The sequence below is a fragment of the Mesoplodon mirus genome (genome assembly GCF_964341445.2).
Source record: "Mesoplodon mirus genome assembly, chromosome: 20".
Lineage (NCBI taxonomy): Eukaryota > Metazoa > Chordata > Mammalia > Artiodactyla > Ziphiidae > Mesoplodon > Mesoplodon mirus.
This window is the reverse complement of record NC_138996.1, coordinates 31,104,488-31,130,886: the sequence shown is the minus strand read 5'-3', so window position 1 is coordinate 31,130,886 and position 26,399 is coordinate 31,104,488.

Genomic DNA, 26,399 nt, shown 5'->3' with positions numbered 1-26,399 from the left:
ATTGAAATATTTAAAACATTATGGTAGAAAAAGCACAAGTAAAGAAAGGCATAACATAGGAGTTGAATTTTTGTTCTTCCTTACAGTTGGAGAAGAAACCACTCTTCATCTGGTGTGTTAGAGCTTTACTTCTAAACTTTACCCTGTGATTGTTTATTTTTTTGCCTCATCATTATATTTACTTCTAGCACAAAACAAATTTTGTAATTCCAGTCTGTCCTGTTCCTAAATGCACAAGCTTAGTGGCTCATTAAGCATCTGTGTCAATATATCCCTTTGCAAAAGGAAAAGTATTTTAAAAACGAAATCTACCATTGTATATGATTATGTGTAATTTAGAGCTCCGGGTACTAAGAGCTGGAGGACACTTCCTCAGTCACTGACCTTCGCTTGCCTTACCCCCTTTACAAGTCAGAAGCCTGAGGCCCAGAAGGATTACGTCAAAGGCCTATGTTTAACTGGTCGCTGTAGGGTAATACAGGTGTCTGGAGCTGAAGCTTTTACTCACAGCATTTATGACACCACATACGTGGGGCAGGGGGCGGGTGGGTTATCCCACGCCAACCAGTTATCCAGTTCCGGACACCAACTGGGTGTCCTGCAGTTCAGTTCAGTTCTGACAGTAACTCCCAGAGTTAGCGCAGACCCCCCAGGTGAAGGTTCAGTCCCACAAGACTGCACACGCCAACCACAGGTCCAGGCCCCACCCTGCTGACCAACCGGCTGGAAGTCAGGGGCTCCCAGGCGCCTCCTCAGGTTCAGTAGTCTGTGCTCAGTGTCAGATGGAAGGGACTGTTCCTTCTCCTCCAGATGACTTGAAAACCCTGATCATACAGTCAGACTGAAACTTCTCACTTGCTATTTAGAATAACACAAACTGTTAGTCCAGCACGTAGTTCATTTTTATCATTAGGAAGCTGACCCTGAGAGGTCTGTGACCCACAGCAAGTCCCGCAGCAGGAAACACAGCTCAAGTCTCGCCTGAGTACTTCTCATCTGGTGACCGTGCGTCTGCGTCACTGGGGTTCTCCAGAGGAACAGACCCAATAGGATATATACGCACACGCACACAGAGGTGTATGTAGGGGAAGATTTATCCTAAGAAATCATGATAAATCATCATAGATTTACCATGGTGTGGAGGCCAAGAAATCCCAGGACCTGCCTTCTACAAGCTGGAGACCCAGGAGAGCCAGGGGTGCCATTCAGTCCAAGTCTAAGGGCCTAAAAATCAAGGGCCAATGATGTCGGTCATGGTCCGAGTCCAAAACCCAAGAACCAGGAGCTCGGGTGACTGAGGGCAGGAGATGGATGGCCCAGCCCAAGCAGAGGAAGCAAATTCACTGTTCCCCCACCTTCTGGTTCTGTGAGGGCCCTCAGTGGACTGGATGACACCCACCCACATCAGGGAGGGTGACCTTCACTCAGTCTGCAGATTTAAATGCTAATTTAGTCTGGAAACATCCTCACAGACACACCCCCAAAATAATATTTTCCCAACTATCTGGGCATCCCAGTCTGACACATAAAATTAACCATCACACCATCAAAACACATAAACTTGATGATTCAGGAAGCTCCTGCCAGGAGCGTCACAGCTCAGAGGGAACACGAGATTAAGAGGGGGCCAGTCCTGTCTCGGGTGAGTCCCCACAATTAAGTACAGCCCTGGGGCCTCTGGCGGGGAGAAGTATGGAGTTAGCAGAACTTAAACCGCCTTAACCGTATCGACCTTATAACACAGGTGAAAGGCGTGGAGAGACTATCGGGGCCATCAGAGACATACTGTTTCAGTTTTCCTTGCATATGATCTGTTTTCTAGTTGAGAAGCATCTGTTAGTAGCCAAGAGTTTTAGACATGGGTTGAAACTTTAAAACTATCTACACCTCTTCCTAGTTCGGAGGAGGAAGCTGCAGCTCCCAGGCCTCACAGGCACCTGGAATGGTTGAGGCCGACTTGAACTTACCCTGGGCTCCAGGGTCCTAGATGCAACATTGCAAAGCTGCTCCGTCTCATGGGGGAGGAGCCTTACTGCCTGTTGCCTCCAATATTCGTTTATATTTAATTTCAAGGCAAGAATCCACGCCGGTCTCGTGCAAAGATTGATTTCTAGAAGAACCAGTGGGCAAAAGTTCCATTTAACAAAGTATAGGGGCTTCCCTGGTGGCACAGTGGTTAGGGATCTGCCTGCCAATGCAGAGGACACGGGTTCGAGCCCTGGTTCGGGAAAACCCCACATGCCGCGGAACAACTAAGCCCGTGCACCACAACTACTGAGCCTGCGCTCTAGAGCCCGTGAGCCACAACTACTGAGCCCACACGCCACAACTACTGAAGCCCACTCGCCTAGAGCCCGTGCTCTGCAACAAGAGAAGCTACCGTAGTGAGAGGCCCATGCACTTCAACAAAGCCCCAACGCAGCCAAAAATGAAAACAAACAAACAAACAAACAAACAAACAAACAAACCAAGTATAGGATGTGAAGACATGGTCTGGGTGTGTTGATCCCGTGAATGGTCCTCCAGCCTCCAGCTCTGCTCGTGGACCAGGAGTGGGAGCCCCTGTTAGACTCCTGGAAACAGCAACTCTAATGGCCCTTGTGGTAGCTCTCAGGACAAGGCCAGACCTCAGAGGAGTGCACAAAACTCAGAACATGTATGTAAAAGTGAATGAACTGGAGGAGAAACAGAACAAGTGTTCTAAGGGTTAAAGACTTCTCTCTGCTCCTGGAGCTCCAAGCCCTCGGGTTCAGAGCAAGGAAGACACACATGTGTCAGAAAGATGTGGATTAATCCAATCACGTAGCAAAGACTTTCTACCAGCTGGCTGTCCTTTAAGTTTGTATCAGGTGTCTCAGCACACAGAAAGTCTCTGTTGTCAGTCGTACTCTCATCTCTTTTGAGTTTTTCAATTTCTGCCATTGAACATTAAAATTATTTTCAATATTTTTCTGTAGAAATTCTTTATTCAATTCTAGTACCTATGTCTATGGATTTATTTAAAGAAGTCAGAGTACCCTTAGGTTCTGGCCTTTTGCATAAGATGTACAAAATATACATTATAATATATAATTTGTATATTGAGGAGGGTAGATCTGCTGATCTCTTAGATCCTCTCACCTCTAAAATTCTGATTCTAATATTGAAATTATGGGGTGAAAGAATGGAATAAAAAGGAACTGGACATAACAAATAGAGACATTCACAATGTTTTCCATTGTTTTCCATACCATATAGAAATTTATATGCTGTCAGAGTAGCTTTATTGGAAGAATTGTCTGAGTCTGTGCCATAAATCACCTTTTGGAGATATTTATACCCCCATCATAAATCTCTAAAAACTACCTTAATTGACAGCTATTAAAGATACATTATTCATGGAAGTTGTCAGACCACAAAGAAATGTTTTCTTTCACTAAATTATCATTAAATTGACTTGACCAATTTGATTTAGAGCTAATAAAAGCCAGGAAAATTACCATTCCATCAAGTTTTAAGATGCAAAATAAAATCGCTTGATTTTAACAAATGAAATGTATCACAACCATTAAATTTTGATATTCGAAAAACAAAGATATAAAGGTTAACACAATGTGTTTTGCAATAGTGATTTTGTAGGAACAGAAGAAGTTCTCTTCCAGGTGATACCAGCACAACCTGTTTTGGCCCCTGCCCTCGCCTGTTGGCTGAGGCTCTGGTCTCCCACGTGGGGCAAAAGGGAGAAAGAGCATCACTTCAATTTTTTTCATTTACGCAGCGTCTTCATTAGTTCTGAGTGTGGCCTGGAACCAGAAAGCAAATCACATAAGAATGTTCTGGAGGGATTGCTTTGTTTTTTACATTTTTCCTGAAGTTCAGAAGAAACGTATGTACCTTCCACTGCCCACTCAGTTTGACCCCGCACAAAATTAAGCCCTCATAAATCCTATTGCAATTGCAGTCTACAAATGTTTCTCAATCTTGAGTAAAGTACAATCCCTACTGAAGGAAAAAATCCAAACCACTGAGAATCTTTCTGGAAGCCCTGGCTAGAGAAATATTGCCTTCAGAAACTAAGATTTTGTTCTCCAAATTGGAGTTGTTGCCACAGAAGAATTTTGTATTATTTTTGGTTATCGTGAGAATAAACATCACATCATTGCTGATGAAAGCTAGGAACCAAGGGTGAAAGAGTAGTTCACAGATTATTTCTCAAGTAACTAAAAGCAAAATGTATCTTTCGTGGATGCTAAGCTGCTTTTATCATGATTTTTTGAAGCCTACACTAGATGCTCAAATACTGTCTGAGGATGAAAGAGGCGAGAAAGGTGTCCTTTGTCCCCTTTTGCATCCTGTGCAGTCTTCAGTCCATGCTCATCAGTATGGCTGGGCTGGCCATTTCTTTTATCTGTGATGATACGTGAGCCTGAACTTTTCATGCACTATTATTTGTGCATTTTAAGTCCAGTCTTTAAGATATTGTTCAACTGAAAATTCTATTTGTGGTGGTTTCTCAAAGCTCCACTCCAAGTCGGTTACAATTACCCGAGGACATTTGGAAAAGTAGAAATTCTCGGACCCACTATCAAAACTCTGACTCATGGTCTGGGGTGGAGCCATCTCCATAACCAGCTTCAGTCTCTAAGCAACAGCCACATATTTGTTAATATTTGTCACTTCACATGCTCATGAAAATACTAAAATTAATAGAGGTTTGAATCAGTCTATACTGCATGTGGCTACTTATGAGGGAAAACCTCAATAGCAGTGGCTTAAATGTGCACGGAACGGCTTATTTTTCTCACAGATGATGAAGTCGAGTAGGAGGGTGGTTAGGGCTGCAGCGGCTGTTGTGTAAAGTCATCTGTTTCTCAGACTTCCCTCTGTCCTGTCTGCAGTGCCTTCTTTAACGTAAAGATTTCATTCTCACAATCCCAAGATGGCTGCTGCACTTCCAGGCATCAAGCCTGTGTTCCAGGCAGAAGAAAGAGTTCGGACTAAGGGCAATGATAAGCAGGTCATCTACATTTGATATTTTTAAGTTTTTTTCCAGAAAACTCACACAGTGGTTTATACTCACATCTTATTGGTCAGGAATTTGTCAAGTGTTTACCTCTTGATGAGAAAGAAGCTAGGAAATACGAAGTTTTAAACTGGGAACATTGTAAACTTCAACAAAAATTGAGTTTCTGTAGTTAAGATATAAAGGGAGAATGATTGTCAGGTGGACAAATTTCTTCCCAAAAGGATACAAGTTCTGAAAATGCCCAGGGCTAAATCCACATGGGACCAAAAAGTATTGCCTGGGGGCTTCCCTGGTGGCACAGTGGTTGAGAGTCCCCCTGTCGGTGCAGGGGACACGGGTTCGTGCCCCGGTCCGGGAAGATCCCACATGCCGCAGAGCGGCTGGGCCCGTGAGCCATGGCCGCTGGGCCTGCGCGTCCGGAGCCTGTGCTCCGCAAAGGGAGAGGCCACAGCAGTGAGAGGCCCGCATACCGCAAAAAAAAAAAAAAGTATTGCCTGCCCTGCAGTGGGAGGACTTAGTAGCCATGAGTTCCGTGGAGCAAACAAGATGTCTTCTGGTCTGGACATTGCTGCCAGTTCTTTCCAAAATAAATAGAAGGCCTTTTCTTTGTAGTTATTACCTGCCTCCCACTATCCAATACTCCCTAAGGGAGGCATCTGGAGTTGTCTCATCCTAAGAGCCACACAGGGAGGGACTCGGCTAGGAATATGGACTTGCTTGGAGGGTGGTTTTCGGTGAAAAAGCAGCTGTTAATGCGCATTCCTCTGCTCATCTGATATAAAATCGTAAGAGAAGATTGTGAAAAGTGAGCAGAACCCACGGTGCAGAGCGATAAGTAGACTTGATTATATACAAACTGTTACAAAAATCTTCCCATTCACCCTTCGTCATATTAATAGTAATTAAATTCCCATTGGGGTTAATAGGAACAGGAAATGTTGTTATAAAACTACATTGGCAACTTGCCATATTTTGACTGGTGGTTATTCTAAATAATAGGGTAACCCGTTCTTGTAACTTTAACATCATAGCACCTTTAAATTGCTCCATAATTTGTGTTGGCGCACCTTTTCTAGGACTCTTTGAGATTGTAGGTGTGAAAATGTGACTTATAATCATAGTCACATTATCGGGCTCACCTACTTCTATAAGCAGGTTGTACAGTAGAGAAAACTTCTTTTTCCTGCTTGTGGACATCTCAGGTAATCCTTTAACACGTAAGGGAAGACAAGGGGTTTGAAAAGTTAGTTTGAAAATCTTTCTTTACTCAAAAAAAAAAAAAAAACCACCCATGTTAAACAATAAAAAAGACTTCTCACCCTACTTCTCATGTAAAGTTATTTCTCAGAGGAACAAAGCTCACGCAGACAGAGCAGTTGTAATGATCAAACAAATCTGAAAAATAAATTCAAACAGGGAAATAGATAAGACCATTTATTTACCAATTTTCCTTCCTTTTGGCAAAAGTAAATCAAATACGAAAGCTTCTCATTTGTCATTGTTTGCATTCCTCAGAAAATTCCTGCCAAACGAAGCTAAGTGATTAGCCGAGTAATTCTGTTTTGATTCCAAACAACCCACCTGAATCTACAAGTACGACCCCGTGGAAACCAGAATATAACTCCATGTTGGACAGTGCTCTTCCGGAGCTGCTGACAATCTAGGGCCCCTTCATTCTCGCAGCTGATTATTCTGCAGTGGTTTGTGTCTGAGGATGCCGAACCTTGCAGGTTTCTGCCTCAAAAAGAGTTAGCGGCCACAGTGCCTGGCGTGGCCTGAGGACACTGGACGCCTGGAATTGCAGGCAGTGGATTTTAACACCTGGGTGGAGGGGTGGTGCTCATTTAAGAGACTAAGGAGCTGCTGTAGATGTCCCTGAGAAACCCAAAGCATGAAATACGAACTCTTTGCTATCATTATAAATGGAATGCTCTACCATTTACAAGGGAAAATCTACATAGCTACAAACTTTGCACATATCTTATCCAGTCTGGGGTTTTTATTTGCATTCTGATTTTCTTTTGTCACAAAAAGCATTAAGTTTGAATATAGAAAATGCATCACTTTATCTTTCATCATTTTTCTCTTTTGCATCTGCACTGTTTTTTGATGCTCTCACCTGGGATTGTGGGGGTTTTGTTTGTTTGGTTGGTTGGTTTTGTTGTTTTGTTTTTTTTGCCGTATGCAGGCCTCTCACTGTTGTGGCCTCTCCCGTTGCGGAGCACAGGCTCCGGACGTGCAGGTTCAGCGGCCATGGCTCACGGGCCCAGCCGCTCCACGGCATGTGGGATCCTCCCGGACCGGGGCACGAACCCGTGTCCCCTGCATTGGCAGGCGGACTCCCAACCACTGCGCCACCAGGGAAGCCCAGGACTGTGGTTTTAATACAACCTGGAAACCAGTGATCCCCCTCAAGGTTATGTCTCTAAGCCCCAACTGCCTATAACTTTCCTAGGCTTTCAAACTCACTTTCAAACTTCCTGTCCCTCATATTCTTACTCCACAATCCTATGTCCAACTGCTTCCTTGATATTTTGTTTGGATATCTGATAAGGACCAAAACTTAATACCTGGCAAGTTGATCATTTCCTCCCAATCCTGTTCTCCTACAGTTCATCCCCAGCACAGCGTTCAACAGGAATCTTTCTGCCCTGACAAAGTGACGTTTTTGTTCATTTTAAAGGATCTATAGATATTTCTAACAAAGTTGCTTTGAAAAGTTAGAAATCTCACTTAAGATTAAATATTATTGGAATCTCATGGCTATTGCTCCATTTATTTTGTAAATAATGCCAACTTAAAATTCAAATGCTATGTTTTTCTTGGGCTTCACGTCTGATGAAACAAATGATCTCCAGCATCCCTGAGCCTCATGGGATATTTATTTGAAACTCAGCAACAGACTAGACCAAGGAGAAGTTTAAGCACTTCATACAAAATGATGTATAAAGCAGAAATAAGACAATTGTTCTCTGAAAATAGGGAGTTAGCCACCTGGGTAAGTCTCCAAACTTTTCTAGTAAAGGTAAAGCAATTCCCTATATCATTCTTCTTAAAAATGAAAAGAGAAACCAGGCAAAGCTTTGTTCCAATTCCCAGATTCCTTTCACTTGTAACTTAGAAAATGCACAACAGGCTTCATATTTAGGCTTCATTAGAAAACTCTTCCTTTGTTTGGTCCCAGGTGCGAGCTTTTAAAAAGAGTCTTGAGATGGAAGAAATCTTGAAGTTCTCCATTATACAATATTAGAAAATTTTCAATGGGTAAAATACGTTTCCAAATTGCATTCAAAGTAGGAGTGTAATAATTTATTCATACGTTAAGGGAAGGCGGTTGTGATGGCATTTGATAAAGCTAAGCTAATTAGCTTCCTCAGAGAGGTCAAAATACAAGTACCTTTATCACGTTTCTCTGACCTTCCTGAGATCCTGGCCTTTTTCAACAATCAAATGATAACCATAGCAATTAAAACTTGTAATTAAGTCATAATTCCTTTTTAGTGGACAGATCTCATGTATACTCATTTTATCTACGTGGTTTCCTACGTGGCCATCATTTTAAGCCAAAGCCAGTGCAGATAAAGAATCACTTTGGGGAATTTATTTTCTCACAGTAAGGGGTATTATAAAAATCATGAGAGCGACATTACTGTTGATTTAATGTCTGAGCAGCAACCTGTCCATTTACTTGCACGGAATTAAGATATTCGAGAATAAACCAATGTGACCAAAACGTACTTGACAACTTTGCGTGTATGTTTTAAGCATTTGATCAACCTCCTCGGAATGAACTCTGGTGTCAACTTTCACATTTCTTGAGGCTGTTATTGGGTTTTTTTTGGGGGGAGGGAGGGTTGTTTGGTTTTTTGTTTTGTTTTAATTTTTAGTTGATTTACAGTGTTGTGTTAGTTTCAGATGGACAGCAAAGTGAATCAGTTATACATATACATAAATCCACTCTCTCTTTTTTTTTAGGTTCTTTTCCCATATAGGCCATTACAGAGTATTGGTCCCTGTGAGTAGAGGTCCCTGTGCTATACAGTAGGTCCTTATTAGTTCTCTCTTTTATATATAGTAGTGTGTCTATGTCAATCCCAATCTCCCAATTTATCCCTCCCCTCCCCCCGCCTCCCTAGAAAGAGAGTGTGCGTGTTGAGACTTTTTTCCTTGGTTCTAATTTCAGTATGACTGACATTGTTCAAGTCCACAAATCTTGAGTGTACAGCTTGATAAATTTTACATTTATTTATGCCTATGGAACCACCACCAAGATCAAGATCAAGATCAAGAATGTTTGCACTGCCCCCACCCCCAGAAGACTCCCTTTGTGCAACACCAATAAAATCTTCTGTCTGCATCAAAGATACTGCCATTCTCACCTCTGTCTCCATACATTAGTTTTGCCAGTTGTTGAACTCTAAGAAACGGAATCAAACAACACCTATACCTTTGTGCTTGGCATCTGTCTGTCTCCATAACACTTTTGCGATCCATGCATCCTGTTGCATGTAGCAGAAGTTGCCTTCTTTTCTTTGCAGTGAAGTATTGCATTATAAAAACACACCAAAATGCATTTATCCATTCTTCAGTTGATGGGCGTTTGGGTTTCCTCTAGTGTTGGGTTAATACGAATAAAGTTGCTATGGTCTTTAAGTTGTAGAGTCTCTTGGTGACTATAAACATCCATTTCTGTTGGGTATCAGCCTGCAGTAGGGAATGCTGTGTGTTAGGACATCATCGACAAGTTTAGTTTAGTAAATACAACTGACTACCAGCTTTTCAAAGGTATGAATTAAATCACACGCCTTCAGTGACACAGGAGTGTTCCCCCCGAGATGGTTCCTGGGGCTAAACATGGAAAGCAGAGCAATATTAGAAAATATTGGAACAACCAGAATTTTAAAATGATGCAAACTATTAATCGCAAAGGAAAAAATGATATTATATATGGAATCTAAAAAAAAAATGGTTCTGAAGAACCTAGGGGCAGGACAGGAATAAAGACACAGACGTAGAGAATGGACTTGAGGACATGGGGACGGGGAAGGGTAAGCTGGGATGAAGTGAAAGAGTGGCATGGACATATATACACTACCAACTGTAAAATAGATAGCTAGTGGGAAGCAGCCGCATAGCACAGGGATATCAGCCTGGTGCTTTTTGACCACCTAGAGGGGTGGGATAGGGAAGGTGAGAGGGAGGCTCAAGAGGGAGGAGATGTGGGGATATATGTATACATATAGCTGATTCACTTTGTTATACAGCAGAAACTAACACAACATTGTAAAGCAATTATACTCCAATAAAGATGTTAGAAAAAAAAGGAAAAAAATGATAATTGGGCTACACTGACATTAAGAACTTCTGCTTATCAAAAAATACCATGAAGAATGAAAAAAAAAAGCCAGAATGGGAGAAGAGTCTTGTAATCTATGCAACAAATGACATGTACCCTGAATATAGGACCCACCCTGCAAATGGATGAGAGAAAGTGTAGGAGGCCCAATGGGAAAAGGGCACACAACTCGGGACTTGGACAAGCACGTCCCAGGGGACGTTACCCAGATGGCTCAGATGCAGCCAAGCTTCTCAGAGCTCTTAGGAGATAAACATCCCCAGCCCACAGAATGACAGAGCTTATGTGGCAGACATTTTCCTGCAATACCTAGATAAGGAGGTTCACTTTTTACTGTTTTCCCTTCCATTAGGGTGGATTTCAGTTCATCAGCCACACTTTTACTTCATCCCTCCTGACCTGTAACACTCTCTAGCTGGAAAGCCAAGCATGGAAATACTAAATGTACACTCCCTGGAATAACCAGCCCCCATGAGAACTGACCCTATGCTATAAGCACAATTAAAGGATTCGTCAAGACTGAGTACATCAATAACTGTATGACAAAAACAACAAACATCAAAAAACTCTGCTGAGTGGTGAACAGCCAAAGGAGAGGGAGGGTAACAAGTTCTAATATGGATGCAATTGACTAAAATATGATTGTTTAAGAGAAAAATGATCTGTATAAAGTGCAAACACTATAAACATCATGTCATCAAAATGTCTGTCTGATACTTTAATCCATTTTACAACAATCCAACCAGGTGTTAATTCAGCCTGTGCTGGAACATTCCTGGGTAGGAGATGCCTCACTTCTTGGGGTAGTTCAGACTCTTTCAAGGTTTTCTCAGAAAAACATATGCCTGCCAGTTGGTCTAGATTTTGCCTACCAGGACATCCAAGACAATCATGTCTGTCTTTGTAACAATATTTATTATCTTTGGTAAAACAGCTATCAAATGCAAATTGGTCTATCTGTATTTTAAAACTTAATTTAATAGTCATTTACTGTCCCAAAGGAAGTAGAATCACCTGAAAGAATGTTAATATTTTGAACAAAACATATAAGACATGAGGTCCAATTCTCCCTACAAATCTAAGAAGGTGCTAGAATTTTTTCTCCCAGATGTGTGATCTTTCTTTATACCCAGGTCTTCCTCTATTGAAAGGTTAGGCCTGGAGTCATCGTTCTGAATAGCAGAAGAGGCCACAGGGCAGTTGTAGGTCAGCGGCAGTATAATTCCTGGGAAACCCAGAGCCTTCCTCTCTAAGTGTCTCCATATGGTGCCGGCCCCTCCTACCAAGGGGCTGTTTCGTAGCAGAAAGGTCTCCTGTAAGCTTGGGGAGGGGTCCTGATTGAGCTGGTTACAAACACCCAGCAGAACTTACCTGGGGATGTTGGCTGCACTGACCCCCACATGAATGTATAAGAAGTACAGGATAGTGGGAGTAAGCCACAGAGGCCTGCAAGCCCAGGTGAGCGTTGCCTGGAATGAAGAGGCCAGGAATGACACACTGTGGCTGCATGACTTTCCAGTGCATGACCCCAGTGGTGACCACACACTGGTCATTTTGGGGAGAAGCAGGCAGTGCATTGCATTCTCGACCCAACCACAGTTCTGTGGCTGCAGAGGCATTTGTGGACAATGACTCCCCTCTTCCCTGGCTGCCTGTGCTTGTTGCCACACAGGGTGACTGTCACCTGGCTCTGCCTTTGAAGATGACCCTGCTCAAGGTGCCAGCCTTACCAGGTGTCTGGCAGCAAGGACCAGTGAGTGTCCAGCGTCTCCATTCAGGACTGGATGTTCTGACAGGGGGGAAAAATATTGGACAAATTCCAACACTATTGATGACTAAAAACGCTCAGCGAGTTAAGAAAAGAGGGGAAATACTTCAACTTGATAAAGAGCATCTATGAAAAAAGAAACAAAAAAACCAGCTACGGTTAACCTCACACATCATGATGAAAAGACTGAATATTTTCTCCCTTATATTGGGAACAAGGCGAGGATGTCTGCTCTTACTATTCATATTCAACATAATACTAAAAGACCTAGTCATTGCAACAAGGCAAGAAAACAAAATGAAAGTCCTTAGATTAAAAAGAAATAAATAAAACTATCTCTATTTGTAGATGCCATGATTATCTACATAGAAAATTCCATGGAATCTAAAAAAAAAGAAAAAAAATCATAGAACTAATAAGTGAAGTCAGTAAGGTTGCAGGACACAAGATCAACACTCAAAAGTAAATTGCATTTTTACATACTAACAAGAAATATGTAGAAGCCAAAAATTTTTTTAAAATACAACTTATAGGCCTTCCCTGGTGGCGCAGTGGTTGAGAGTCCGCCTGCCGATGCAGGGGACACGGGTTCGTGCCCTGGTCCGGGAAGATCCCACATGCCGCGTAGCGGCTGGGCCCATGAGCCATGGCCACTGAGCCTGCACGTCCAGAGCCTGTGCTCCACAACAGGAGAGGCCACAACAGTGAGAGGCCCGCATACCGCAAAAGAAAAAAAAATACAATTTATAATTACTCCAAAGTAAATAAATTATTAGGTAAAAACTTAGAGCACTTGAGACCAAAAGCAAAATCCGTACTGGAAAAATTAATAAATTGGACCCCATCAAAATTAAAAGCTTTTGCTCACAAAAGACCATAGGAAAGGAACGAAATGACAAACTACAGAAAATATTCGCAAACCACATCTCCAACAAAGAGCTTGACTACACATGGCAAACAAGCACATGAAAAGATGTTCAGCATCAACTCACATGGATTTAATTCTCTTTATTCATAGGCAGATCTCATCAGTGTATTTCTCGTAAATGCATTTTCAATATGTGTCTTTATGTAGTAAAATATCAGAGACCGTCAGTGCAAACATATTTATTGCATTCCCACACTTTTGTAACCATCTGTTGGATGAAATTTAAACTCCAAGGAGTTCTTCTTAATAGTTAGAAATATTCTCTAATGACCTCTTCCGCCCAGTGTTTCTGTCAAGAACGCCGTTGTCAACCTGTTTACTGCTCCTTTATGTCTGCCCACAACTGTCTTCACAAAGCCTCCACCTGAAGAGGGCTTTGGGGCTGCCCTGGCATCAAGCCCGGCTCCACAGACTCTGCGACCAGCTCTGGGGCTGCTCTTTCCGTCCACAAAGGAGCAGACAGTAGCTTGTCTCAGAGCAGCTCAGAAGAGGGAAAAAAGCAGAGCATCAACAAAAAATTCCTCCTCCATACTCTCCCACAGTTCAACGAGAGCTAAACAGGCTCCAATATATCCAGAGGCTTCTCACTTTAATTTTTTGCTAATTTCCCGGTATCCCCAAGCTTTCCTTTCTCATCTGTTACTGCTTTTAACTTGATTTTGAGGGGGAAAGGAGCCAGCACCTTGAGCTAGTTTGCCATTTTTACAGGATCCGGCAGCTCCTGATTTTCTTTATTTTGCGTTAAAATATTACAAATGGAGAGTTTGTTTCAATTCTGACTAGCTGAGAGCAATCTTTGCATTTCACAGACGTAGTCTGGTAGGAGACTTACTTGTTTTGTCTTATTTTGTTTTCAGTTATTACCAATCTAGGCAGCTCTTTTGATTAAAAAGTGGTCAGTGGGGCTTCCCAGGTGGCGCAGTGGTTGAGAGTCCGCCTGCCGATGCAGGGGACACGGGTTCGTGCCTCGGTCCGGGAAGATCCCACATGCCGAGGAGCGGCTGGGCCCGTGAGCCATGGCTGCTGAGCCTGCGCGTCCGGAGCCTGTGCTCCGCAACGGGAGAGGCCACAGCAGTGAGAGGCCCGCATACCACAAAAAAAAAAAAAAAAAAAGTGGTCAGTAACTCCTTATAAGCCTTGTACTTCTTTGTGTGGGGAGTACATTGACTAGAATGTAGAAGGCCCAGAATTAACACCGTCTGGGTTGTCTGTTTCCCACATCTTTGGGATATGGTAGCTTTAACACTTAAATTAATAAATTTTATTTATAATAATGGAATGTAATCTCTCTGAAAATGAAGACGTTTGTGTATAATACACTCCGACTTTACTCTGAAATCCCCACCAACGTTATTGGCAAAGGGAAATATATTTTTTCCTAGTTAATGTTCACATTTACAAAAAATGAAGTTGTTAAAAAATTAAGCAAATTACTTTTTATGTGTTGATGTCAGTAGGTGACATGATATAGTGATTTATTCAAGATTCCCCCCAAATTATGGAAGTTTTAGACATTTCCTCAGAAGAACAGAAGTAAATAAATGCTATTCAGCACAAGTGTCATTTTGTGGAATTCAAGGAATAATAAACACATTATAGTAGAAATCAATCTGGAATATTGACCAAGTTTTTTTAATGTTTTGAGGGTTTGGGGATGGATGAATGGGGACCAGAGTCTGGCTCCTGAACCACTGGGACCTGGGAACACCTGCCTGCTTTTCTGGGCTCAGCCTTGATACAGGCTGGGACACTGGGCAAATGGATTGACCTTTCCATGCTCCAGATTCCCCACTTTTATAATCGAATTGCGTGCTCATTCTCACACAGCCTGACACCACTGGTATGAATAGGAACTTCAAAACCATCTAAGACTTTGTGTTCTAGAGGTGGTACACTTATGCCTTCTCGGTTTGATATGCCTTCTTGTCAAGAAACATTGTGAAGTTGGAGCCCACACAGAAAATCTGCTCCAGCTGTCAATCAAGCGTATACAGATACACTGTTCAAATTATCAAGAAAAGTGTTTATTAAGAGAAACGTTTCTTAAACAGATTGGGCTCAGCCAACAGGATATCAAATATCCAAATTTTTTTCTTTTTGGTACAGAAATCAGCAATTTCATCTAATGTTTCATAATGATTTAGCTTAGATATCTTCAAAACTCAGGTTCTTTCTAACTTTCTATCTCTAAAGAGATAATGCCAGCTTTCATACAAGGGAAATTCTTTTTTTTTTTTTTTTTTTTTTTTTTGCGGTACGCGGGCCTCTCACTGTTGTGGCCTCTCGCGTTGCAGAGCACAGGCTCCGGACGCGCAGGCGCAGCGGCCATGGCTCACGGGCCCAGCCGCTCCGCGGCATGTGGGATCTTCCCGGACCGGGGCACGAACCCGTGTCCCCTACATCAGCAGGCAGACTCTCAACCACTGCACCACCAGGGAAGCCCAGGGACATTCTTAATGAGCAAACTAATTTAAAAATTCACTCTGTTCCTGGGTCTGTCTTCCTAGATAAAAGTAATTACCGGGTCCTTTTGTACCTGTCTGTCAGAGGCTGCTTGTGTTTTTTTAATTTACAATTTATTTTCCATATAATTTAATATCAAACATTGCTTTGTCTGGCAGGAATATTTTTAAAGAATTTGTATTGCTTACCTTGCTTCTCTGATAAGCAAACCTTAATTTGATCCCAGAATAATAAGAGGAAAAAAATCCCCATGTTAAAATTGCTTTTTTTTGTTGTTTGTAATTTTTGGCTTTCGGCTGGGGCCCGGATAAGATTCTCTGATGTGGCAGAAGGCAGGGCTGGGTCCCACTAAGGCTTCCCTTCAGGGTGACCCCAAGTCCAGAGGGTCAGCTGCCTAATTCTTATCTCCTCTTGCAGCAACAGAGACTACTTCCTAAGAGAGGCTGCTTGGACTTATTAGAGTGGGATGTAAACAAAGAATTTCTAAGAGGAGCCTTTATTAAAAGCCTTAACTTCCAGACAGTGGACAGAGAGGAGGGGAAGCCTACAGGTGTGGAATGCCTGAGTCAGGTCCTGAGCTGGTAAATGGAGCAGTAAAAATGAGAACTAGAATTTGCTTATAAAAAATACATATATAAGTGCGTGTATATATATATAACATACATACTATATATTATATATAATCATGTAGTGTATATATATAGTATATATATAATTACACATATAATATTAAGGACTATCCTTCTACGGTTGTAAGGTTCGGAAAAAAGAAAATTTATTTATTAAAGAACATAAAACCCTATAATATAAAACCAGCACATATTTTCCATTATCTTTTGCACATTCTAGCATGCTTTGGAAATTTGCACCTTCCCCCCAAAAAAGAAATCAAATTGTTTTGCATTCTTGAGTCAGGATTTTGCTGATTTCAGTTGCAGTAGCCACAAGAATGGATATAAAAATATATATTTCCTCTGCTTATTTAACAAATCAGTCAGTCTCGTATTTTTTAACTAAGCCACCATTATGAGCCATGAGTGATAGTTCACAGTGGGAATAACAAAGAAACGCAAAGCACAGTCGATGCCCTCTGGATGGCTTGTCAGAGGAAAATAAACCCTTCAACCAAAGGACTGCACCACCAGGCGGACACGCTGGCACAACTCACACCCCAGCGTCAGGGCTGATCCAGAAAAACTGAAAGCCCATGAATCTGAGAGTGAGTATAAGTCCAGAAACCATGATAGATGAAACATGGTGGGTGTTATCAGGGCTTTGGTCATCGTTTCACACAGAAGGGAGTCAGATTAGCACGCTGTCCGACTTAGGCTTGAGCAGTGACGTTTGTCAACTAAATAAGAAGGAAACTCGGGAGAGAGCTGCAAGCAGGAAGCTGAGAGATAATTGCTATGAACCAGGCAGGAGTGATCACGGCTTTTTAAAAATTGATTTTTAATTGGTCAGAGGTCACGTGCTAAATGAGTTGGGTCAGGTACAGTTTAAAGACATAAGGCTGAAGCCAAAATTATACATATTGGCTTACAAAAAAATAGAGAAAGAAAGACAAAGGCAGGAAGAAAGAAGGAAGGGTGGCAGGGCGGGAGGAAAGGAGGGAATCTCACTGTGGATTACGGGAGAAATGATTGGGAAACTCACTGCATACTTTCAGGTGTGATTACTGGCCACATCTGTTGACATGGACCAAAGATGTCTAATGTAATTTCCATCAGGAACTATGAGTTTATGCATTAGGACTTTGGATTTTACACTTATGGCTGAAGATTTTTGAGACAACAATTTATATTTTTTATTGCCTTTATTTCCTGACTTTAATCAGAACATCTTAGGTCTTTGCCTCTGAGATTTCTACAATGTTTCTGGAGATTCTCTCCATCTTGTATGAAAGCCAGACCTAATCTCACCACTCTGTTTAGGGTTTTCAGAGCAGAGCCTTTGAGAGCAGCGGGAGGAAAGAGGCAAGATCCTCTGTCTTCTGGAACATTGTCACCTTCAAGGCACATGGCTTGTTGCCCTTGAGAACAGTGGACCCTGAGCTGGCCCCCTGCAGAGGTAGCAGCAGAAGCCAGAAATCGCGGCGATCAAAGAACAGAGGGGCCCCCAGTCTCTGCCCTGTTCCTTGCTCTGGGATTTCATCAGAGCAAAGTCCCCTCATCACTGAGGTGATGTAAGTGGATTTGGGATAATAAATAATTAAATGCAGTACTTCTTGCACCCTTGAATTTGCAGACTAGAATTGCATCTCCCTACCTATTTTCAATAACGCAGACAATGTCTGTCCAGATTAACAATGACCCAAAAAGTTTTATCTACAACTCAAGTTCCGTCTTTACCTCCTTCAAATATAAACAATCCAGGATCAACCGAAGGCTTTTCAAGTGGAAATGTATAATGTGACCAAGGCACTAAGGCATGATTTAAAGTGGCAGGAAGAAAATAGGCTGAATTAAAGAGGTCTCATGTCCATCAGGACAAATTCTCCGACATTGACTTGCTTGAGGACAGAATATTTTTTTAAATTACACAAAAAGGTATAGTTTGATATTTTGTTGCTGATTCGAGACCCTCAGCTCTTCTTCCCCATCCCCACTTTCACTCGACAGCCGTGTATTATTTGGCTCAACAGAGAGTAGAGAGATGATAGATGATAGAGAGATGATAGATGATAGAGAGATGATAGATGAGAGATGATAGATGATAGAGAGATGATAGATGATAGAGAGATGATAGATGATAGAGAGGTGATAGATGATATAGATGATAGATGATAGAGAGGTGATAGATGATAGATGATAGAGAGATGATAGATGATAGATGATAGAGAGATGATAGATGATAGAGAGACGATAGATGATAGAGAGATAGATGATAGAGAGATGATAGATGATAGGTGATAGATGATAGAGAGATGATAGATGATAGAGAGATGATGATAGATGATAGATGACAGAGAGATGATAGATGATAGAGAGATGATGATAGATGATAGAGAGATGATAGATGATAGAGAGATGATAGATGATGAACAGAGAGGTGATAGATAGATAGATAGTAGAGATAGATAGATGATAGATGATATAGATAGATAAGTACATAGAAAGAAAGAAGGAGAGAGAGATAGATACATAGATCCTATACTATCTCAAGAGACCCTTGAAGTCAGGGGTAATGTCAGATTTATCTTTGTGGCCCCAACACTCTGCACGATGCCTGACATACCCAATTACTTAGTATTTCTTGAGCAGAGGCAAAATCAAGTAATCTTGGTCATCTTAGGAAAATCATTTAGTCTTTAACCACCCCAATTTCCTTAGGGGTCTAATGAGGATTTTAAACGTTCTGAGCTCTCCGCATTCTAAGATCCCTTTCAAGTCTGAAACAAATAGGGAACTGTAAACTGTTCTTTCTGGAGTATATCCCAAGCCAGAAAGACCCCTTTTCTGCCCTCGCCCACCAAGCAGGGGTGCTCTTGTAGCCACTTCGTGTGCAGTGTCCTGAGTGATCAGACCAGGGTGCTCGTCTTGACTAAGCTGGGCCACTTGGCATCTGCCTCCTGCAAACCCAGGGTTGAGAGGGGGAGAGAAGGAGAGACAGAGGGAACCAGGAGGCAGACCCCGTCCTCACCCTCAAAGGTGGCGCTCAGGGTAGGCTTGGGTGCCGGGAGGTGGTCATCCTTCCCCACAATGTGGCCTGAAAACTCAGAGGCCCCATCTGCCAGCCAAGGCCAGAATGGGGCAGACACACCTGCCGGGTGAGCAAGGGCGGTGTGAGGGGAGCCCGCGCTCTCCCTTAGCTGCTGCCCGAGCCAACTGCATGCAGCCCAAAGGCGTCCCCAGCTCCCGATTAAAGAGTTCTTTCAGGTTTGGTCATTTCCAGCCTAAAATGTCTCAGACTGCTATCAATCCCAATTGTACTATTTATGGTATCAGCATTTATTAAATTAATTCACAAAATAAGAAAGAGATATTAGATTGTTAAAGAGGTAATTAACTACCATGAATAGGATTTCCACATATTTTCAATTGCAAGCTTTGACATTTATTTGGAGCTCATAATTGCAGTAGGATCTTTGTTTGCTGCCAGCACCTGTGTGTGCCCTCTGCTGTCTCCACCTGTTCAAGCTGTAAGACAGCGGGATGAACAGTGCCTCCCCAGAGCTTTATAGAGATAATCCGTTTCACTCACCAAACACCAAAGTACTGATAATTAGAGTGAATAAATACATTCGGTGGTTCTTTGGCATCCATAAATAGAAGAGGATCCAAAAAAAATTATAAAGAAAGGCAATGCAGTAGAGACCTTGTTCTATATATCAGTGGGCTGGTAACATTACAGGTACACAGTACAAGACCTATGATTTGCAAAGAGGTAAACGTTACATGTAAAACTAAAACATGCCTCAGAAAAATAAGTAGGTAATTATTGCTTCTCTGCATTGCACCAATGACCTACCTGCTCATATGCCTCCCAAGGCAGGAATCTCTAATCCCAAATGACGTGCCCTAGTGATTCAAGGTAAAGATTGCCCCAGCATACCGCCCATAAACCTAAAGATGTTCAGAATATATTTTTCTGCTCTTTTGCAAAATTATGTATTTCCCTGCTCTGGCATAATACAAGGTGCACAGCACAAAGAGATAATTGTCAGAGTATGAAAAACCACCCTCATTTCTGTCTAAAACATGTAGAGGATACCCTTAAAATCTGCAAAGAAAAAGAGTTAAAGTAAGTGTGCTTGAACTAGGGAAGATGATGACTAAACGGCATGACTTTAATCGTGGGACTGAAACTAGTTTGAAAGTTGCTGCACTCAGATCAGGAGATTGTCCTATTTCCTTGGCTTTGTGTGCAGTCACGTATACTCGGTATTAAAATGGAGTGTCCAGAGTAGAACTGAGTGCCTCAGTCATTAACTTATTTGTCCAATCAATGATTAGTCACTGACCTCCAACTCTGTAACAGGCCCTGAGAGAGGGAACAGGGACACGGGTGGACAAGCTGATGACCCTTGTCTTCATGGGGCTTGGTGACTGGAACAGGAAACAGGTAGTGTTCAAATCGCCATGAGTACAAAGAGAGGTCTCGAAAGAAAAGGATAGTTGAAGAAGAGTGTGTTTCAAAAGCTTTCTACACAGTAGGGAAAGGAGTATCCTGAAGTCCCTAGGGAGGAAATCATGCTTGAGTACATCTATCAGTTATGCATAGAAATTAGCTGGTGGGAAAGGGGTGTGTGGAGAGAGAATACTCCAGAGAAATACCAGATAACCACAGGTGCAAAAGCCCTGGGGCAGGAGGGTTTAAGCAGAATTGTTTTGATGATGTTCAAAGGCAGGTGTCCTGACAGCTTGGGGAATTTGTGAGAAAGTGTTAGAAGTGGTACAGTGGCTGCCCTCCAGATTAAAGTATAAAAAGTATGGGAAATATTTTGTAAAATGTAAAGCTTCCTAGAAACGCTAAATCCTTCAACAAATACCTTCCATATGCCTCCCAATCTGATGGATTCTCAGGACATTAACAGCCACGCCTGCCGATGCCCCCAGCTTACCTTCTGCAATGGCCCCCTGCCCACAGCTCTGCGAAGACTGGGACCGAATTCCTCCCCACACCCCCAGAGTGAGCGTTCCCAAAAGGAAAATCTCCCACGTCACTCTTCTGCTCAAAGTCCTTCAGTGGCCTCCCATCATGAGCAGAGTTACAAAGAATGAAACAGTTTTTAAGCTGACACACAAAGCCCCAGAGCAGTGTCACCCGATAGCATAGTCACCCACTAAGTAGTACCTTAATGTCTCCTACAAGACGCATTAACAGCAGAACCAGAAATGGGGAAAGAATTTTAATAATCTATTTTATTTAATATGTCCAAAATATAATTATTTCATTGTGTATTCAATCTAAAAATATTAATTAGATGTTTCACATTATATTTCATTTTAACTCTTCTAAATCCAGTGTGCACTTTACACTTACATAAAAAACTAAAGAGCACCATCTTCACTGTAGCAGGCGAATTGTTGTTTAATTATGCATCAGCAATGTGGAAGGAAGTCAGGGGTTCATTTCCAGAAATAAAATGCTCCACCATTCGATATAATTAAAATGCTGGGGCTTCCCTGGTGGCACAGTAGTTGAGTATCCTCCTGCCAATGCAGGGGACATGGGTTCAATCCCTGGTCCGGGAAGATCCCACATGCCGTGGAGCAGCTAAGCCCATGTGCCACAACTATTGAGCCTGCACTCTAGAGCCTGTGAGCCACAACTACTGAGCCTGCGTGCTGCAACTACTGAAGCCCATGTGCCTAGAGCCCATGCTCCGCAACAAGAGAAGCCACTGCAGTGAGAAGCTGCTCACCGCAACTAAGAGGAGCCCCCACTCGCCGCAACTAGAGAAAGCCCACGTGCAGCAATGAAGACCCAACACAGCCAAAAATAAAGTTTTTAAAAAAAGTTATTAAAATTAATTAATTAATTAAAATAAAATAAAATGCGAAGGAAACGTGTACGCTTTTACTACTTAAAGTACTGCTTTGACTTATTCAGGTCTTCGATTACAGAGGTAAAGAAAAACAAATATTAATAATGCTTAATTGTGTGTGACAGGGCTTGTGTATAACTCTCACCAAAATATAAAACAATAAAATAAAAATCAGAAATCATTACTTTTGAAAACGGGTATTCTACTTAAAAGGACAACTTTAAATTGGAAAAGACAGGAACAGGAGAGACACATAAAACTTTAAATTTTAAATATAATGGGAAGATGGATGACAGATGATAGTTCAGTCTAGATCTAGCTAGATATCTGTATCTGGAAATATTCTAGGTATAGCTAGGTCTAGATATAGGTCAATATACATAGATATAAATCTAGGTAGATTTCTAGATCTTAGATACATATATACATAGATGGATAGATCCCTGGATGTGTAAATAGAAACATAGATAGAAACTAGCAAAGTCTAAATACAGATCGATATAATCTATGTCCACCATCTGTCTATCCGGATACAGGAAGGTGAAGCTAGGTACGTAGATAGGTAGATAAACAGATGATAGATAGATGATAGATAGATAGATAGATAGATAGATGGATAGGAATAACACCAAACTCCAGTAGAGAGCCATCAAGGCAAAAGGTTCCCATCCCACTGAGGAATGACAGTCTGCCTCAAACAAGCAGTGAAAGGGGTGCACACCCACATCTCAACAGCAGGCGGGTTCACTGTAGTTTTAGGAGGGATGCACTCGTGGAGCAGAACTTAGAGAGGCAGGGTGTGCGCTGTGTCCTCAGAACTCGGCTGGAAGCCCACCTCCTGGCCCTGGAGCCTCCAGATTGGTGGTCAGGGATGATGAGACCCTGTGACCAATGAGGTCTCCCACTGCTGGGCAGGTGGAAGAGAGGGTCCATCCCCCGGAGGGTATGGGAAGACACCCCCAATTCCTGGCCGTGGGAATCTCTGCTGGGACCTTGTGTGGTTTTGATTTTATTTGTCTCTGTTTTTAAAACAATGCGACAGAGGTGATTTCATCAGTATGTATATATGTGTTTATGTGATATATATTGATATAATTCTAATTTCAGATATGTAAATTCCAATATATATAAACAAATACCAACCTCAGTGATGCTCCAATTTATCCTACACCATATTTCCTTTTTATAGTAAATATTTTATCGTCTTCTCTTTAATCCTCTATTGAAATTCATTGACGATTTAACCTACTTACACATGTAATTAAAAAAAGGTAAAATCAATATAACTCCTTAATACAACATAGATAAAAAATAAAAGAAAAAAGACAACAATTTACTGTAGAACTGATATGCATTTTCCTTGTAACTGATCACTGAGGTCTACATTAAAAAAAAAAAAAAAAGATGAAAATGTCAGATGTTTGCTGCTTATGTGGGCTCATCAGGAATGGGGTTGACAGAGGTGCAGCCGACAGGGATAGGTTTTGACAAATAAAATCCTACAGTCTTGTTCAAATCAAAGGCATCGATTTCCAAAAGCATTAGCAACATGCACTAAAGTTCTCAATGAAACCACGTGTCATGTTTTCTCAAATTACATGGTGGATTCATTGTATGTTAAAGCCAGGTAAAAATTATTCATCTTACATGAAAAAAAAATGGAGCTAAGCTCTGGGCTCAGGTGGTTGTAAGAAGCCTTCCCATGTACAAAGGACTCAGGCGTTCAGGCCAGGTGTTCACGTACTGGAGACTACTGCATCCTGTTGGTTGTCCAGCTTACTTCCCCTTTCAATCTTGTAAAAAACACAACTTGCCATCAAGTACCAAAATGCCCTGTAGGGGACAGTATAGCCTCTGCTAAGAAGCACTAATTTAGGTAAAATCATCTATTCCTTTAAGTTGATGTCCCTGTAGGTGCATGTGTAGGTTAAAAGACACCTCACTAGGGTCAGTGGTGTTGAAGGGACCATCTTTCTCATGATCACGTTGTTCTCTGCCCAACCTGGGAAACCTCACAGAAAGCCCGTTCCTTCCTTATTCCCACTCAAATCCAGTCTGTCTGGGGGGGCTGTCCAAGTCACATGCATTCCTAGAAGTCAGTCCTGGCTTTCTTTGGTCCAAAAGTTCTTTCTCCCCCTCTGCACTCTGGGAGTTCATGCTTTACATCCACTGTTTAACCTGCAACATCCATGTCTTCTTTCCCCAATCGTGTTAGTCTTGGCTCTTCAGATAAAGTGTGAGCTTCTTGAGGACGACGACTGACTTTTTTCTGTCACCCACAAAGCCCTGAAGTATGATGACATGAAGGGGGTTTTGATATTTGTGACCATTGAATGCTTTTTCTCTCCTGCACAGGTCGTGTGAGATCTGTATTTCTGGTTATCATCCAATAGAACACACGCCTTGTCAATGTCCATGTCTAGCAGATTTGAAGAAAGGAAATAAATGGCATCAGTTAAGAGGTAAGAAAGTCATGGAAACGCCCTTTAATTTTCAAATCAATAATAATGCAGCTCAGACATAGCAACAGATTTAAGAAGCAATTAGACTCAAATGCTTCAGGATGATTTATGTGCTTAATTAAAGGCTTATAAGAATTCATTAAGAAGTTATATAAATTGTCTTTGTTCCTTACATCTGGATTATTTACACCTACAAACTCATATTTATGGAAGAAAATGAAGGCACTCTATCACATTTTTAACTACAGTCAAAATAGATTCTTGGAAACCTGCTGATGTGAAAATTATACTCTATTTCTAAGTTAACTTTAGGAAATCGGCCACTTGTTTTCCATTTATGCATTACATTTTTACCAGAAATTTATTATGATGTCATAGTTTGGTTCTCAAAGGATGGAACCTTTGCTCACCAAAGGTGGTTGCTGGAGATTAAATGTTTGCGTCCCTCCAAAATTCATACTTTGAATCCTAACCCCCAAGGTGATGGTGTCAGCAGGTGGGGCCTTTGGGAGGTGACATGGTCATGAGGTTGGAGACCCCCATAAATGGGATTAGTGCCCTTATAACAGAGACCTCAGAGAGCTCCCTTGCCCCTTTCTCCATGTGAGGGCACAGCAAGAAGATGCTATTTATGAACCAGGAAGGGGACCTCACCAGACACTGCATCTTCTGGACCTTGGTCTTGACTTCCAGACTCCAGAACTGGGAGAAATAAATGCTGTTGTTCATAAACCACCCAGTCTCTGGTATTCTGTTAGAGCGGCCCAAAGTAAAACAGTGGTCAAGTATCACATTTAGTTTATTTTGTGAAAAAATAAATTTGACATTTTTGGATTGAAGTATAGTTGCTTTACAATATTATATTTGTTTCAGGTGTACAACATAGTGATTCAAAGTTTTTACAGGTTATACCCCACTTAAAGTAATCATAAAATATTGGTTATATTCTCTGTGCTGTACATATATATCCTTACAGCTTATTTATTTTATACATAGCTGTTTGTGTCTCCTAATTCCCTTCCCCTCTCTTTCCCTTCCTCCCTTCCCTCTCCCCACTGGTAACCCCTAGTTTGTTTTCTGCATCAATGAGTCTGCGTCTGTTTTATTATGTACATTCATTTGTTTTAGTTTTTAGATTCCACATATAAGTGATAACATAAAATATTTGTCTTTCAAATAAAAGGACAGTCTTCTCTGGCACTTAATGACATAAAAGGCTCTCAACTGCCTCAGAAAGTCACTGTTTCTTTCTCAGTAAACAAACTGTTGTTCCATGGGTATGAAGTTACTGAAACACTTGAGGAATGAAGTCTGGGTCTCTGCAGACCCCACAGCACTGGTGGGGAACAGTACGGTGTCCTGCACTTGAAACCAAGAAGGTAGATCTCAAGGTTAAAAAAAATAAAACCCCCCAAACAAACAAAGCAACCAAAGGGGACACAAGAGATCTTTTGGAGGTGCTGGGTATGTGTACCATCTTGACTGTGGTGATGGGTGGTATCACAGGTGTTGGCATGTTTCCAGACTCATCAAAATGTATACATTGCATATGTGCAATTTTTTTGTATATCTCAATAAAACTGAGAGGAAAAAAATAAAAAGCAAATGAAATTTACAATTGGATTTCTTCTTCCTTTGACTCTTTAAAAATTATGGATTTCATTTTGAAATTAATAAAGAAGGGCATCCATTTAAATGGCATTTGTGTATTTCACACTGTATCTCTGTACATTTTTGCTAGTTGTACTCTATGCCTCTCACAGGTACACACACATAATCACCCACATAATCACCGTTAATTATTAGATTTATGAAATTTATTTTTCCTCCAGAAACCAATTAACGTCCTTGTGTTGATGGGAAATCACATTAACACTAGCTTAATTTTGCACATGTTCTGCAGTCCCACCTGTGTCATCCTGAGCCC